Here is a 15,582-nt window from a genome sequence, read left to right on the forward strand (position 1 = left end):
TAGTGCCCACTATATGCTTTGTCTTGACAATACCAAATTTTTAATGGTTAGTGGTACCTGGAACATAGGAGCTCGATAAATAATTTATTTAATAAATAAAGAAGTGAATTTAAAAAATATCACTATAAGAAGGTATGCATTCCTACTACACTGATGGACAGTGACTGCAATGGGGTATGGGGGGACTCGATAATATGGGTGAATGTAGTAACCACATTGTTTTTCATGTGAAACCTTCATAAGAGTGTATATCAATGATACCTTAATAAAAAAAAGAAGGTATGCATAAGTAGGGAGAAATACATTAGCACTGGTTTGTTAAGGAGCTTAGGGAACACTATGGATGAGAGCAGCATTTTACAGTCTTTTCCATGTAAGACTTCAGGGAAAGGAGTCCTTTAAAGAAAAAAGGATGGCAGAGGTTTCACAATGAATTAACTTTGAGAAATGCTACATACTATATACCCTTCTTGGTAATTCATGATGCTTATCAGACTCCGGCCTTTTCAAATTCATTGTTTCCCACACTGACTTTGCCACGGAACCCTCCTTTCTTCCCTAACTCCACTCCCAAAACTTAGGAACTCCCAGGATGCCTAGAGTAGCACAGCTGTTCAATAGGAATATGAGTACAAGTGAGAGCCACATACATGATTTAAAATTGAGAAGTGAGTAACCAAATTCTTTTAACTGTAATTAATTTTAATCTATTTTACTGAGTCCAGCATATCAAAAATCTTGTATTTTTAGATTTAATATTTAACCATCTTAACATGTAATTCATATAAAATTAATAAGATATTTAACATTCTTTTTTTTTCATAAAGTCTTCAAAATATGGTGTGCACTTCACACTTACAGCACATCACAATTGGTGCTAGCCTCATTTCAAGTGCTAATAGCCATACGTGTCTAGTGGTCACCGTACAGGACAGCTCAGGTCTACAGGCTTTTATAGAGTTGGTTTATTGGCCTAAAGGTTCATTTTCCCTTTGTTAGCCCTTAGGGATAGCCATAAGGTACACATCTTTTAAGAAAGATTTAACAACAATTGAAGAGGTATGAATGATATAAATATTTATATAGGGTTTCCCAGAGGTTTTGTTTGTGGGATTTTTTATGGAAGGGTGGTGGAGGGGAGGGAGTTGCCATAACCTTTACTTTCACCAGAATATAACCCTTTGGCCCCACTCAAAGACTTAATATGGAAAAGGAAAAAAGTTGAATATTAATTGTAAGTTCCAAAGATAACCCCAGTCTAGCCAATGGACTGAAATTATCCTAATCTTCTAAGAAACAAAGTTCATTTTACACGCCTCTTAGGTATATATTTTAAAAAATGAGCTAGTTATGTTTGTGTAAAATGACCATAATCATATGGGGAAAATATCCAAAAGTAAATTATTTTGAAATAAAAGCAAGCAAACTATTTGCTAAAACGAGGCTAAAGCTAATGCTGAGAGCCTCTGGATCAGGTGTTCTCACATCAGCCTCACAACTGGCTCACAGACCCATTTTTATAAACAAGGTAACTGAGAATTCCTCTAGGCCAGTGGTTCTGGAACTTGTTAAAAATGTAAAGCCTCAGGCCTCTTCCAGACCTAGTGATAGGGAACTCAGAGGTGCTAAACAAGCCATCCAGGTAATCCTAATGCATGCTTAGATTTGAGTACTAGATGAACACTCATCTAGTATTTAAACCCAGTCTGTTTACTCCAAAAGCTGTGTATTTTTAAAATTTTGGAGGGGGGGTGGATTTTTTCCCTGTGTTTTGTAAAATACACATAATATAAAATTTACCATCTCAACCATTTGTAAGTGTACAGTTGGATGGCATTAAGTACATTCACACTGTTGGGCAACCATCAGCACCACCCATCTCCAGAAGTCTTTTTATCTTGAAAACTCCAACTCTACCCATTAAACACTAATTCCCCCTTCCCCTCTCCCAGGCCTTAGCACCCACCATTCTATTTTCTGTCTCTAAGACCTGACTACTCTAGGTGCCTCATACAAGCGGAATCTAGCTTCACCCAATATTCTCAATTGCAGAAAGTTTGGGAAATACACAAACGCAGAGGAAGAAAACAATGATCCCTTAGAAACCACTGCCTGGAGGTGAGCGCCTTGGACTGAACTGTGTCCCCTCCAAACTCAGGTGTTGAAACCCTAACCCCCATGGTGACTGTATGTGGAGACAGGGTCTTTAGGAGGTAATTAAGGTTCAACGAGGCCACCAGGTTAGGGCCCTACCGGGAGGGCTGGTGCTTTTACAAGAGCAAGAGACCCCAGAGCTCATGGGAGGGTGCAGTGAGAAGGCAGCTGTCTACAGACCAGGAAGGGAGCCTCCCCAGCAACTGAATTGGCCGGCACCCAGCTTCCAGGCCTGTGAGGGAAAAAATTTATGTTGTTTAACAGAAATTCCCATTTCTGCTGTTACCCAGTCTATGGTATTTTGTTGGGACAGCCTGAGCTGACTAATACCTGTTTTTTCAGGCTTTAATATATTTTTCTTTTTTAAGGCACATTTTTATATTGAAACATAGTCAAAGCCCATATGCATTTTTTCACTTTCTGAGCATTTTCTAAACATGTGTTCTGTAGAACAGTGTGCAGCAGGACAGCAATTTTTGGAAACTGGGTTTTAAAGTGACACCAGGTTTCCACTGCTAAATTTCTGTCTTTTCTATATTAAACTGGAACTATCAAGACATAAATCTCTTAGATTTGATCCCTAAATGTCTGGCAGGGGGTGGGGGGAACTCTGCATTACATCCCCTGCTGTGCTGATAAGTGTCAGCAGGGATTTCAAGGACCAGTGCCCATTCTCAGAGTGAAACATCAGCTGTCATAAGAAGAAAACATATCCTACCATTTGCAACAACATGGATGGAGCTAGAGGGTATTACGCACAGTGAAATAAGCCAGGCAGAGAAAGACAAGAACCAAATGATTTCACTCATATGTGTAGCATAAGAACAAAGCAAAAACTGAAGGAACAAAACAGCAGCAGACTCACAGAACCCAAGAATGGACTAACAGTTACCAAACGGAAGGGGACTGGGGAGGATGGGTGGGAAGGGAGGGAGAAGGAGAATAAGGGATATTATGATTAGCACACATAGTGTAATGGGGGGCACAGGGAAGGCAGTACAACACAGAGAAGACAAGTAGTGGCTCTATAGCATCTTACTATGCTGATGGACAGTGACTATAATGGGGTATGTGGTGAGGACTTGATATTGGGGGGAATCTAGTAACCACAGTGTTGTTCATGTAATTGTATATTAATGATAGCAAAATTAAAAAGATAAGATAACATAAGAAAGTTAAATAAACAAAAGAACAAAAAAGAAATACTGGCTGTCAGGAATAATTCACTTTAGACAAAAAGTCCATTTCATATTCTAAAGGAGCCATTCATTCATTTACTCACTGTTAGGCTAGTCTAAAAATAACAATAGTAATTTTAAAAAGCAGTGATAGCTGAGACCCAAATAAGTCAGGCACTGTGTTAACCCTTTATATGCATGATCTCACTTAATCCCTATAAACTTCTCTGAAAGGCGAATCTTCAATCCCAGAGAGGAAGCTGAGGCACACTCCCTCAGAGAGGTTATCTAATTTACTTAAGACAGCACTGAAAAGAAAAGAACAGGGTTGGAAGGCAAATCTGTCAGACTCCAAAACTATTAAAACTACAACACTTTTTTTTATGAAGGTATCATTGATGTACAATCTTACGAAGGTTTCACATGAGCAGCATTGTGGTACAACACCTTTTTTAAAAAGTCCAATCACTGCCTTGCTTGAAAACCTTTATGATTTTTTAATATGTAAGGGAAAAATTATTTGGCCTTGCATTTAGTGCATTTCACAAACTGATCCCAGTGTACCTTCTCAGCCTTCCTTTTCTCTCTTTCTCCTTAAACTTCTCACTCCTCCCAAAGAAGTTTCTTCATTGTCTTACTCTCCTCTCTCACACACCTCATCTAATTTAGTTCTTTTTGCCACCTAAATTCCACTGTTTGTGCCATCTTTTCCTGGTCAACAAATTCCTTTAGGCTCCAGTTCAAGTTCCATTTTCTGTATGAACCCTTGATTGCTCATTCTTATGCCCCACATACCATCCATCAAGTACTCCCATTGGCTATACTTTAAAAATAGATCCAGAATCCAACCTCGAGGTATCACTCCACTGCCATCTCCCTAGTCCTAGCCATCATCTCCCGTCTGGGTCTCTGCTGTCAATCATTTACCCTCTACAGTCTATTCTCAACCCAACTTTCTGAGTAATCCCTTTTAGGCATAAATCAAAACCCTCCAATGAATCCCATTTTCTTCATTGTAAAAAACAAAATATCCGTGCCTCATATCGAATTTACCGAGTATCATAATTCTTCCAAGTGGTAAAGATACCTCAAGACAAATGCTGGGCATAGAAGCCAGAGGGCATAAATCTGCAAAGAAGTAAAAAGCTAACCTTTTCAAACAATATGGCTTCTCTCTCACTTACCAACTTTACATTTCCCTCTATGGCCCCGGAAGATGACTGGTTAGCCAGAGACGGGTAAGATTCCTCAAGGGAGGAACAACCTAAGACAGGCACAGTTGCAGGGGGGCCATCAGGTGAGAAATTGGGGATCAACAGAGGTGAGGCCTAGAACCTCACCCCTCCTGTTTTGAGAGAAATCTTCTGCATCCATGGATGTTTTGTTGCCCTTGTCTAGCTCGGATTAACACTTAGTCTACAGGCACACACCTGATCATCTACATTTGCTCTCTTACAACACTAAACTATGTTTTCTACCTTTATCTTGCATCTACCTACCACTTCAGCATTTTATTTAAAAAAATAATAATAATAACAATAAGGGAGAAATGTGAGGTTCACATATAAAATCAAACAAATATTCATATTTGACCTGACTGTTTATAGTTCATAATGCATGATCAAAACTGAAAGTTTCTGTGATGACTGCCCTTGTACTGTTCACCATGTAAGAACTTATTCACTATGTAAGAAATTGTTCACCATGTAAGAACTTGTTCGTTATGCTTCAGAAGATTGGAGACTGATGAGAATTAGGCTTGGGGTGGATTAATGATTGTGCATTGAGCATTGAGGCCCCTATACAGAATTTTATTATTGTTAACAACCATTTGATCAATAAATATGAGAGATGCCCTCTCAAAAAAAAAAACCGAAAAAACCCCAAAATCTCTTTCTATGCTCAACTGTGATTACCCATAATGCTCTATGAAACTGCCTTCCTTTCCTCCCAACCTCTCTGCCTCTGATTCTAGCCCTTCCTGCCTGTCATGCCCTGAACTTAACCTGGCATGCTCACCTCAGGCCCCCTGCACTGCTGCTCTCTGACTAGAATTCCCTTCCTTCAGATAGCCTCGGGCTCACCCCTTCCTTCCTTCAAGTCTGCTTGGATGACCATGACCTACCATGACCACCTTCCGATTCCCCAGCACTCCACAGCTTCCTTATCTTGCTTTATTTTCCCCCCTATAACTTACTGCAAAGTTTACCTAAGTTTACTGTCTGTCTGCTCATGAGAGCAGGGCCTTGATCTCTTGTTTACTGAGGGATCTGGGAGCCCAGAACGGCACCTGGCACAATCAGGTGCTCAATAATTGCTGAGTGAATGGAGGGATGCTCTTACAACCCTCAGTCTAAGGCTCTCTCTCCTTTGCTCTCACTGGTACCACTCACTGGGCACTTGCCATATATTGTTGTGGATTTTTCTGTAGGCACCAGTTATCCACCTAGCTAGACTATGTGTTTCTGTAACCTCCAAGTACCCTGTATAAAATTAGCATTTAATAAATATTTGATGATGAAATATCAGTAGAGTGCCTTTTTCTTTCAGAGCAAAGAGTTCGTTTTTCAAAATATGTATTCCATTTACAAAAAAAACATTCTAGAAAGCAGTATTAAAAAATTAGAATATTTAATTTTAACTTAATCTCAAAAGAATGGAAAACATTTTAAAGGGGTGTGTGTGTGTGTGTGTGTGTGTGTGTGTGTATATATATATATATATATATATATATATATATATATATATATATATATATAATGCATATACATTATTCCAAATCCATGTCATGCTCTGAAAAGAAAATATTTGCTTTGTGACTTTGATAGCATCTTATATCCTGAAGACATTCTTGAGAGTGAAGCTCAAGGTAATGTTTTGATAATACGGTAATATGAAACACAGAACATATTTTAAATAATAATTTTAAGTTAGGAATTTATGTAATATGTGACAAAAATAAAAGGCTAGTGTTAAATAGGTTTTAGGTCACATTTTTGGATCTAATGATAGCAGAAAGTTCCAGCTGGGGAGCATCTAACTGTAATGAAGAAAATGTGTTCTTACATTTACAGTATGTATGTATTTTATAGAATTGAAGCATTCATTTACATGACTTTAGCATATCTCTCTATATTTTTCATTTCATACTGTAGCCAATGTGCATATTTTTGAAAAACAGTTTAGACAACTTTCTAACATTAGATATCAGGTGTTTCTAACGATCTTGTCAGTCACCTTGACAGTAGTTTTGTGAGTACTGGTGGGGAAGATCTGTAAACAGACCCCTACATGACTTAATAGCAGTTTATTAGTTGATCATACATATAATTTAACGTTAAAGCTTTAACATGACAGTGTAAATGAAAAAAGAATGTACAAAAAATATTAGTACTCATAAAATATAGAAAAAAGATAAGGAAGTTTTCTCTGCTAGGCATTAGGCATTGTACATGACCAAATGCCCACTTAACATTTCTAGGTAAGTTAAGGTCCTCCCTACCACTGCTTCTCTTTTTTTTTTTTTAAATTTTTATTAAGGTATGATTGATATAGACTCTTATGAAGTTTTCACATGAAAAAACAATATGGTTACTACATTTACCCATATTATCAAGTCCCCATCCATGCGCCATTGCAGTCACTTCTCATCAGTGCAGCAAGTTGCCAGAGATCCACTATGTCCCTTCTCTGTTTCCACAGTTCTTTAGTAGGATTTTGCCCAGTTGCCAGGAGGCCTTAATTTCTAAAGGCAGAGCCCGACAGCTACTGTTTGTCATTTTCATCCTACCCCTGCTTTTCAAATAACATAGTTACCCAAGTTTCTTTTTTTTTGTATTACTCTTTGGACATTTACTTTCAGATTGTATTACCTACATAATATATGCTGTATCAGAAAATAATTTAAGTAAGTATAGCAAGTGGCATATAAAGTTAGACTAATAAAGAGAAACAAGTAAAATAGTTTCAAATGTGAAAAAAAAATTCTGAGGTCTATGAATAAAAGCAGCTCTGAAAACATCCAGTTGTTAAATCTTCATCTTTTAAGTGTGATCACACCTAGAGAAAAGGGGTTGGATTTTCATGGATCTCTCCAATCCTAAGAGTCTCACAGATCTGGAGAACTGGAATACAAACAGGAAGCAAGAATAAACTGACCTATTTTTAAATACATTTCTTTATACTTCTAGGAAATATCAGAGCTAAAGAAATCTAACATTTGTATTTCAAATCCTAGAATACCTCCAAATCAAGACCACACAATTGAAAACAATTTTTACTCTTAGTAATCAGGAGAAAAAATTTTGATTTTTTTGGTGGGGAGGGGTAAACCGTTGCTATACGTGGAGAGTTACTTCTAAATTTGAAGACATTTCTCCATATTTAAAAAAAATCTATTATTCTGCTTCCCAGGTTAAGTCCAGTTTTAAAAACTAAAATTTTCTGTAGAAAACTTTCTTTGATATTAATTCTAATTTTGTATGTAATAACTTTGTTTTGCCAAGCAAAAATATGAAGCTTTTAAATTTAATCTCTTAAAATGGCATCCAGGTTTCTCTAGTTCTATGCAAAATGATTTCTGAAAAGAGTAAGTTATGAACTACTGTTATTTTATATTCATAACACTTGCATGTGTATTGCACTAAAACCAAGCTTATTCAACAAGTATGGCCTTTTTTTGGGTGGGGGGTGTTAAATTCAGGGGAAATGCTTTGGCTTTAAAAACTTGCTAAAAATCCAGTTGATGGAGGGTGGCCCTGACACTGTAAAATGTTTTCTAAGGAGCGCTGAATACCCATTCTAAAATTAAAGCCAAACCAAGAAACCAGATAAACTAATTTATCTTCTTAAAAACTTACTAGAAATACACCGTAAGCAACTTTTATAGATGGTTGATTTTAATATGTACAATAGCAGTCTCAATACTTAGTTATGTTCAAAACATTTAGTCTACACAACACATTTTGATATTCTTTCCTACATTACACTTACCACCAGATTTTTAAATTCTTCATCTCCCCAATTAGGCTTACCACTAATAAATAGGGAGAGGTTGTCCTCAATGGGCAAGTTGGAAAAGTCAATTCTTGCATAAAGAACTCATGCACTACCTCAAACTATTCAGTGAGCAACATAATGCTCAAGACCTGTAGGCGGACTCAAGAATCAACAGTGAGACTGTTTCATCACCTTCCGTTACTGTTGCCTATCATGGCTAAGCTTTCTTGCAGAGACAAAATGAGAAAAGTAATTCCTTTTGACACCTTACTGACCACAATTCAATAAATGTGCCTTATAGTCAACCTACAGTATGCCTCTTTAGAAGAATGTTTCTGTAAAGCAAGTCACTTTGTGCATTTCAAATACTTTCCTCCAAAATCTATACTATAATTACTGTGCTTACATTAACATTCAAAGCAAGAGAACAACTTGAGCTGCACTATATCATGTTTAATTAAGGTCCTAAGTGTTCTCTTTTCCAATTAGGATTTCTTCTAAGTGAAAGACAGGATTTATAATCCTTGATTGCTACCAAATATAGAGCTAAAATAGTCCTCATGTTTGACTAACCACATTATGCAAATAACTGAATTATCTGCATAAAAGACTGAATAACCAATTTGACCTAAAATATGACTATCAACAAAAGAGATTCTGGTTTCTTGGTCACAATTTTTACTTATCAGCAAAACCACTACTTTTCCCTATTCCTCCTATTGAAATAAAGGTCACTGAATTTTAAGACCTCACAATGTTTAACTGGTAAGCAGTCATGTGCAGATTAAATTTTTACATGGGTTTCAAACCAACGGCAAAATGTATGATACAGGATCTGCCATATATATTCAAATTCCAGCTCTGCCCTTTAGTAATATAATCTCGGACAAGTTACTTATTCTTTCTAAACCTCAGTTTCATTATCTATAAAATGGAGACAAAACCTACCTCTAGGTTTATTAAAAGTATTTAATAATATTAAATACCCCTCCAGGGCCTGAAATAATGTTAAAGTTTAACAAATAGTTCTCTTTCCCCCTTTTCTTCCTTTTGAAAATGTTTCAATTACAGGTCAGGACACAAAATTTAGTTTCTGCTGATATAAGGAAGCATCCTGGATTTCAGTAGAACTGAAATAAGCCTATTCCAGAAAGACAATACTTTTTATACCTCAGTCCCTCACATTCTTACATTCAGGAGTTTTATTTCAGGTAATATAAATGTTTAATGTGCTTGTAAGATAGCCAAAAAACCCACAAAACCAGAAAATGTTCAATTTACAACTTTATTAATAAGAAATTTATAATTAAGTTACAACTATGCTAGAGTTGATTAGGATTAAGGGGAAAGGGAACCTGAGTTTAAGATGTGGTAACAGTGAGGTCTCAGGATCATTTCCTGAATAGAAGCACATATGAAGTAAAGAGCAAAATAGATCAAGGCCCCCAACTGGTTCTCCCCAAGACCTTTCTTTCACTTTCCCATACCACATATGCTGACAGCCAGAGCGCCCCTTAACTGCACTGCAAATGGATAAGCCACCCTCCACAGAACCCCATCTTGGGCTCCATGTCCATTCAGTGAGGTACCACTTAGAAGATTTCCATTTTAGGGCTTTCCTTTAAAGTCCACACCCCATTCCTTTTCTGTCAGCTCTCCCACTTCTCCCCTTTCTGCCAGCTCCCCACCTCGCCCACTACAGAGAATTATTGATCTTGAGAACCATGCCCTGCAGATGGATCTTGTATGTGACTTAATTCACGTTGCCTCATTACAGTGAAGTACCATTTCTTTTATCCATTTCCTCCCACGTCTGATACATTTCACAAATTTACTACTCTCTCCTTAAGCTCAAAACCTTTTGCTTCTGCCCCTGACAAATGACCTTGCTATCTTCCTAACAAAGACCTTAGACATCTATTTTGAGTCCTATCTACCCTGCTCTCCTTTTCTCTAATTTCACTTTACTGTTACTTGTTCTATAGGACGTTTGGGGAACAGGAATCTTATGAAAAGGTGAATGAAAGCTTTCAGAGGAAAAAAAAGAATGGGAGGTTAAGGGGAGGACTACACACTTCCACCTGGGATTGTCTGAATCTTTAAAACATGACTTTCCCAATATCTATTTCTCTCACTCCCTGCCCTGTAATCTGATTTTCTCATCACCCAAGATTAGAATGTAAAGGGCATTGCTGATCTCTATCTCAGAAGACTGTTTTCCCTTTGGTTCCCATCCTTCTACTCTACCTGGGTAGTATATTTTAGTCAGCAAATGTGGGGTGCCCAGCTTGTTTTAAATGCTATGCTAAAAGGTTAAATAAAGTGAAATTAGTGAATGGCAACAAGATTTCTTGGTCTCCCTACAGAATTTGTGTCTCCTGGTGATTGGCACACTCAAGTTTGGGACCATGAAAAGGGATACCCTCTCTTTAGTCTCAGTAATTTGAGATTTGATTTCCAAAGTCACCCTCTTCCATAAAAAATACAGTTCTTCATACAGAGTCCCGGCCAGTGTGCAGATAACATCTGTTTCTGACACAGATGTTTAAATGTTAATTCATTTTTTATTGGGATAACATATACATTATAAGATTTACCATTTTTTAATGTAAGTTCAGTGGCATTAAGTACATTCACATTGTTGTCCAACTGTTGCCACTATCCAGTTCCAGAACTTCATCACCCCGAAATGAAATTCTATACCCATTAACTCATTTTTATTAACTAAGAATTATTTTCTTGGTTAAATCCATGGCCCCACGCCCATCTTCTCTTGCTTTCCTTCCTAGCCAACATCCCAAGGTTCATCACTGTAATTAACCCCTTGCAACCACTCTCAACTCCCTAGTGCCTCTCTTTCTCTGTCATGCCTGGGGGACAAAACTCCTATCTTGGTTGAACTGATCACCTGTCTGCTCTTTGCTTCCCTTGTAACAGCTGAATGTTGCTTGCAGAAAACCACAAAACTAACTGGAAAATCGGACCCCAAACCACAGCAAGACAATAACGCCCAGCAATTCTACGTCACTTCCTGGTGAGTTCACTGTCCTGCTGCCCAAGGAAATGTGTCCTTCTCACCTCAAACCATACTATCCACATCCCTTCTTCAAGTTGCTGGCCTTGCCTCAGATTTCACTGAGAAAACAGAAGCCATCAAAACAGAAAGCCCAATATTCTCCCTCTAATTCACAAACCTCCTCGGCCTTATTCTCGGCCTCCTCTCCTGCCACTGCAAGCCATCTCACTCCTACCAACGGCAAACCCTCTCCTGGTGTTCTGAATTCCTTCTTATCTTCTCAAAAATTCTGCTCCTTTGGGAGTCTTATCTCTCTTCTGCATTAGTCTCTCCCTGTCTGTTAGATATTCTCATTGGCTTCCTTAAAAATAGCACTTCTTTGACCCCACCTCCCCTCCAACCACTGCTGGGCTGTTTCTGTCTCACTTGACAGCAACACTTCCCCAAGAGCGGTCTACATTCCCTTCCCTTCCCATTCTCTCCATGCATTCCAATCTGCTTCCAGACCCATATGACACTGAAACTACTTGTCAAAACAGCTACCTCTATGTTGCCAAATCCAAAGGGACATTTATTTCTCTGTTCCCACTGTTGATCTCAGCAGCATTTGGCAGGAGACGGTTCCCTCTTTCCTGAAAAGGACAATTCACTCTCTCACTTCAATGGCTGAACCTTATCAGTCTCCTCTGCCCAACCTGTAGCCACTGGAAGTGTTTTAGGGCTTGACCCTAAGGCTTCAATGACGATGAATGTTCTCAACCAGTTCCTTGACATTCCATCTGCTTACTAGTGACTCCTCTAAAATTTATGTCCACTCCTCTTAGCTCAACTTGAATATTTACAGCCTACCTGACTTTGCACTTGGATGTCTCACAAATTACTCCAAAAACATAACTGGTCCCACGAAGAACTCTTGTTACCCACCCCTGTCCACTTGTTCCTCTTCCAGTCTCCTCCAACTACCAAACAGTACCACCTTTTAGGTCAAAAACCTGAAGGCATCCTTGATTCCTCTTTCCCTCCACAGCCAACTCATTATTCCTGATTTCACCTCCAAAATATATCTGAAACCCACCATCTACGCTGCTCCATCTCCACTACTACTGTATTTGCTGAAGATGCCATCAATCTTGAGTTGACTATTGCAAAGCCTAACTCCCCTCTTCTTTTCTTGAGCCACAGAGCAGCCAGTGATCTTTAAAGACAAAAACATATCACTACCCTAACTAAAGCCCTTCAATAGCTTTTCATTTTCATTAAAATGTATGCCTAAAGCAAGAGGCCCCACAATGATCTCTCCAACTCTAATTCCATCTGTCTTGCTTCTTTCTGTTCTAATACCCATGCCTTCTGGCCCTTTCCGGTCCTTGCATTTGTGGCAGGCCCAGAATGTCACCCCGGCTTTTCACATGGCTAGCACGAACTTATGTTTCAAGTCTCAGCTCAAATGTCACCTCTCCAAAGGGACACTTGACTCTTACTAGCAAGAACAGTCATTCCCCACAGCATACTCATTTAGATCCACCAGTTTATGAATTTATAATTTTTCTTAATCTGTAATTATCTTGACTATTTGTGTTTACTTATTTCCTGTCTTCTCCACTATCCTGTAAATTCCATGAGGGCAGAGACCTTGTCTGCCTTGAATGCCACTAATGGCTACTTTGAAATAAAGAAGCTACTCTTTCTCTTCAGGCAGGTTTATTTTAGATTTTCCTTCCTCTTAAGCTTTACTGGATTTGGGTCAAAGAATATAATTATTTTGGCATTTACCAAGAAAAACAAGGGGAGAAAAAGCACATGGGACAGTCAAAGCCTAGAATTTCACCCATCTATTGGTCTAGACAGGACACGGACTGCACACAGGTATTCAGCAATTGCTCCTTACAAAAATTTTCAAATGTGGAAGGACAAAGTGGACATATGCAGATAATTTTGCCATCTGCATTAAAAACCAAAGTTTGTAACCGTTCCCAATGGCAATTACTAAACACAACACTGATTTGAGAAAAAAGAAAGGAAAGCACAGAGTAAGCAAATATGTGGTTCTTGCTCCAGGGAAGTTTCAGACTTAATCACTAATTTGGGGCTCTCTCGTTTTGATCAGGTTGGCTATTCATCACCTGCTCTTTGTTTTTTCTTGACCTTTTATTCTTTAACATATATGCTATTCTTCAGGTCTGATGTTCAGAATAACTTCCCCATCCTACTTCCCAAAACCCAGAAGATAACTTCACAACTCAAAATTCAGAGAACTTTTTCTTCCAAGGATTTATCTCTTAGGTTTTAATTTCAGGATCTGTTCTACCTTATTCCTGATTTAGTTCTATTTCTGTTGCATAGCTGTCCAGACTAAACTAGATGGTCTGGCGAGATCTAGAAGCCTATGATGTTATATAACTTCTCAGTAGAATGAGATGATACGCTCTTAAAAGCATACTGAAATTTTAAAGTCTTAGGTTACCTAAGCTTTCTTTCTGTGAGAAAAATTTCCCTAATTCGATAAATGGCAGCTAGAGGAGAAAACTAGAATTGGGATGATGTGAGCAATGAAAACTGTTGCAACTCAAAATATTATGGACCTCAAGCCTCATGTTCCAATTCAAACAAGAGTCAGTGGTATAGTGCACACTATGCAGTGATATTCTGAATGTGTATCTGTGTCAAACTGGAGTTACCTGGAGAGCTGTGGAATACACAAGACTCCTAAATATTTGGCTTTTGGGGGTCCTGGGTGGGCCAGAATTTCAAAATTGGAATAGGAGTCAGGGGCATTAAGAAGTTGAAAGTCAGAAGCTTAGAACTGAGATTGCCTAACACACTAGACCTTATGAAAACCCCAACTGGCCCTAACAAATAATATAGAGGTGATGTTACAAATCTATATTTAAAAATATCTCCCCAGTTGATTCTGATGCTCCTATTTGGAAATCACAGGTGCAGAGACAACAGGGCTTTGGGGATCCAATGTCAGTTCTGCCACTTAAATCTGTAAGACCCTGAACAATCTGCGTATCTTGGTGAAAATTAGTTCCTTCTCTGGCAAACAGATAATAAAATTAATACTGCAGGCCTGATAAGATAAACAGGAATTAAAGCACCAAGCACAGTTTCTGGCATACAGCAGAGTTTGATACTGGTAGATCTCATTAAAGGATCTAAAACATCCACTATATATATATATATATATATATATATATATATATATACAATGTTTAAAATCAAGGACACACCTACAGGTGCCACTATGTTACTTTATCCACTAGAAATTAACTATTTACTTTCCACCTCTGAAGACTGCTAGAGAGGTCAGAGCTTTACAGACTTTCCTCCTCCCAATATTTTCAGTAACAATTGATAAAAAGTTAAAACCCACACGTCTCTTACTATAGAGGTACTACAGGACAGACAAACACTTATATAGATGCTTTTCAACTAATGAGTTGGGGAACTGAGAAGCCTTATATTGATGAAAGAGAGATGACCCCAAACAGTGTTTTTTAGAAAGGGAAAGGAAAAAAAAATCTCAATGTTTCAAAGCAAGTTTAAGTGCTCACATCAGAGTCATAAGAAACGGTTCTAATTTAGTACCATTTGTAATAAGTAATATGAAAGCCAACAAGAAGTTTCAAATCATTGGAAGCCTGAACCTTCAGTTTGACAACTAGATAAAGGTCTTTTCCAGGGTTGGTTTGAAATAAAACTAAAAATTAGAACTTTACATAGAGTACCTACAGAGGACCATGTTACTAGAAGGCAGACATTGTCCCCTTCTATGCAATTTTGCAACCTGGTTTGACTCTACTCTCAAATATAACTGGAAGAGGATTTAGGAAAAGCCTCGGCGCCCTGCCTCTAGCGAGGCCAGGGAAGACGAAGGCCGTCCAGTGTCAGGCCCTAGGAGAGAGGACGGGAACCCCTCACCCCCAATTTTGGCCCCGGGGGAGGGGCGCGGGCAGAGCGGGCTCGGAGAAGGCAACCACCACCCGCAAGGTCAGAGCCGCAGCCCACATCTTCCTCCAAACACAAGTGGTAAGGAGCAGGACGCCGGCAGCGCCAGCGCCCTCACGGCCCGAGCCGGCAGCCTCGTCTTTTGGGTCCGGGCGCGGGGGAAGGGCAAGGCTAGGCGGCCGCCGGGCTCGGAATTCCGGCCCCGACCCCATGTACAGAACCGAGCACCCTGACCATGGCTTCCCCCTCGCCCCGGACCTCACAGCCTCCAGGCCGACGAAGCGT

The 15,582-nt window shown here is 38.8% G+C and overlaps 1 protein-coding gene and 1 long non-coding RNA gene across 5 annotated transcripts in view; one reads left to right on the plus strand and one right to left on the minus strand.

The window, feature by feature from the left end:
* The window catches only part of BICRAL (BICRA like chromatin remodeling complex associated protein), an 81,247-nt gene that overhangs the window by 44,227 nt on the left and 21,438 nt on the right, over positions 1–15,582 (minus strand). The gene's annotated exons all lie outside the window — the stretch shown is intronic.
* LOC140846844 (uncharacterized) overlaps positions 1–15,582 on the plus strand; it is a 45,896-nt gene that overhangs the window by 15,855 nt on the left and 14,459 nt on the right. Inside the window, exon 2 of the long non-coding RNA XR_012126326.1 lies at positions 11,268–11,364. This is a non-coding gene — a long non-coding RNA (uncharacterized lncRNA). The remainder of the gene's footprint in view (positions 1–11,267; positions 11,365–15,582) is intronic.

This window comes from Manis javanica, chromosome 16, assembly GCF_040802235.1.
Source record: "Manis javanica isolate MJ-LG chromosome 16, MJ_LKY, whole genome shotgun sequence".
Taxonomy (NCBI): domain Eukaryota; kingdom Metazoa; phylum Chordata; class Mammalia; order Pholidota; family Manidae; genus Manis; species Manis javanica.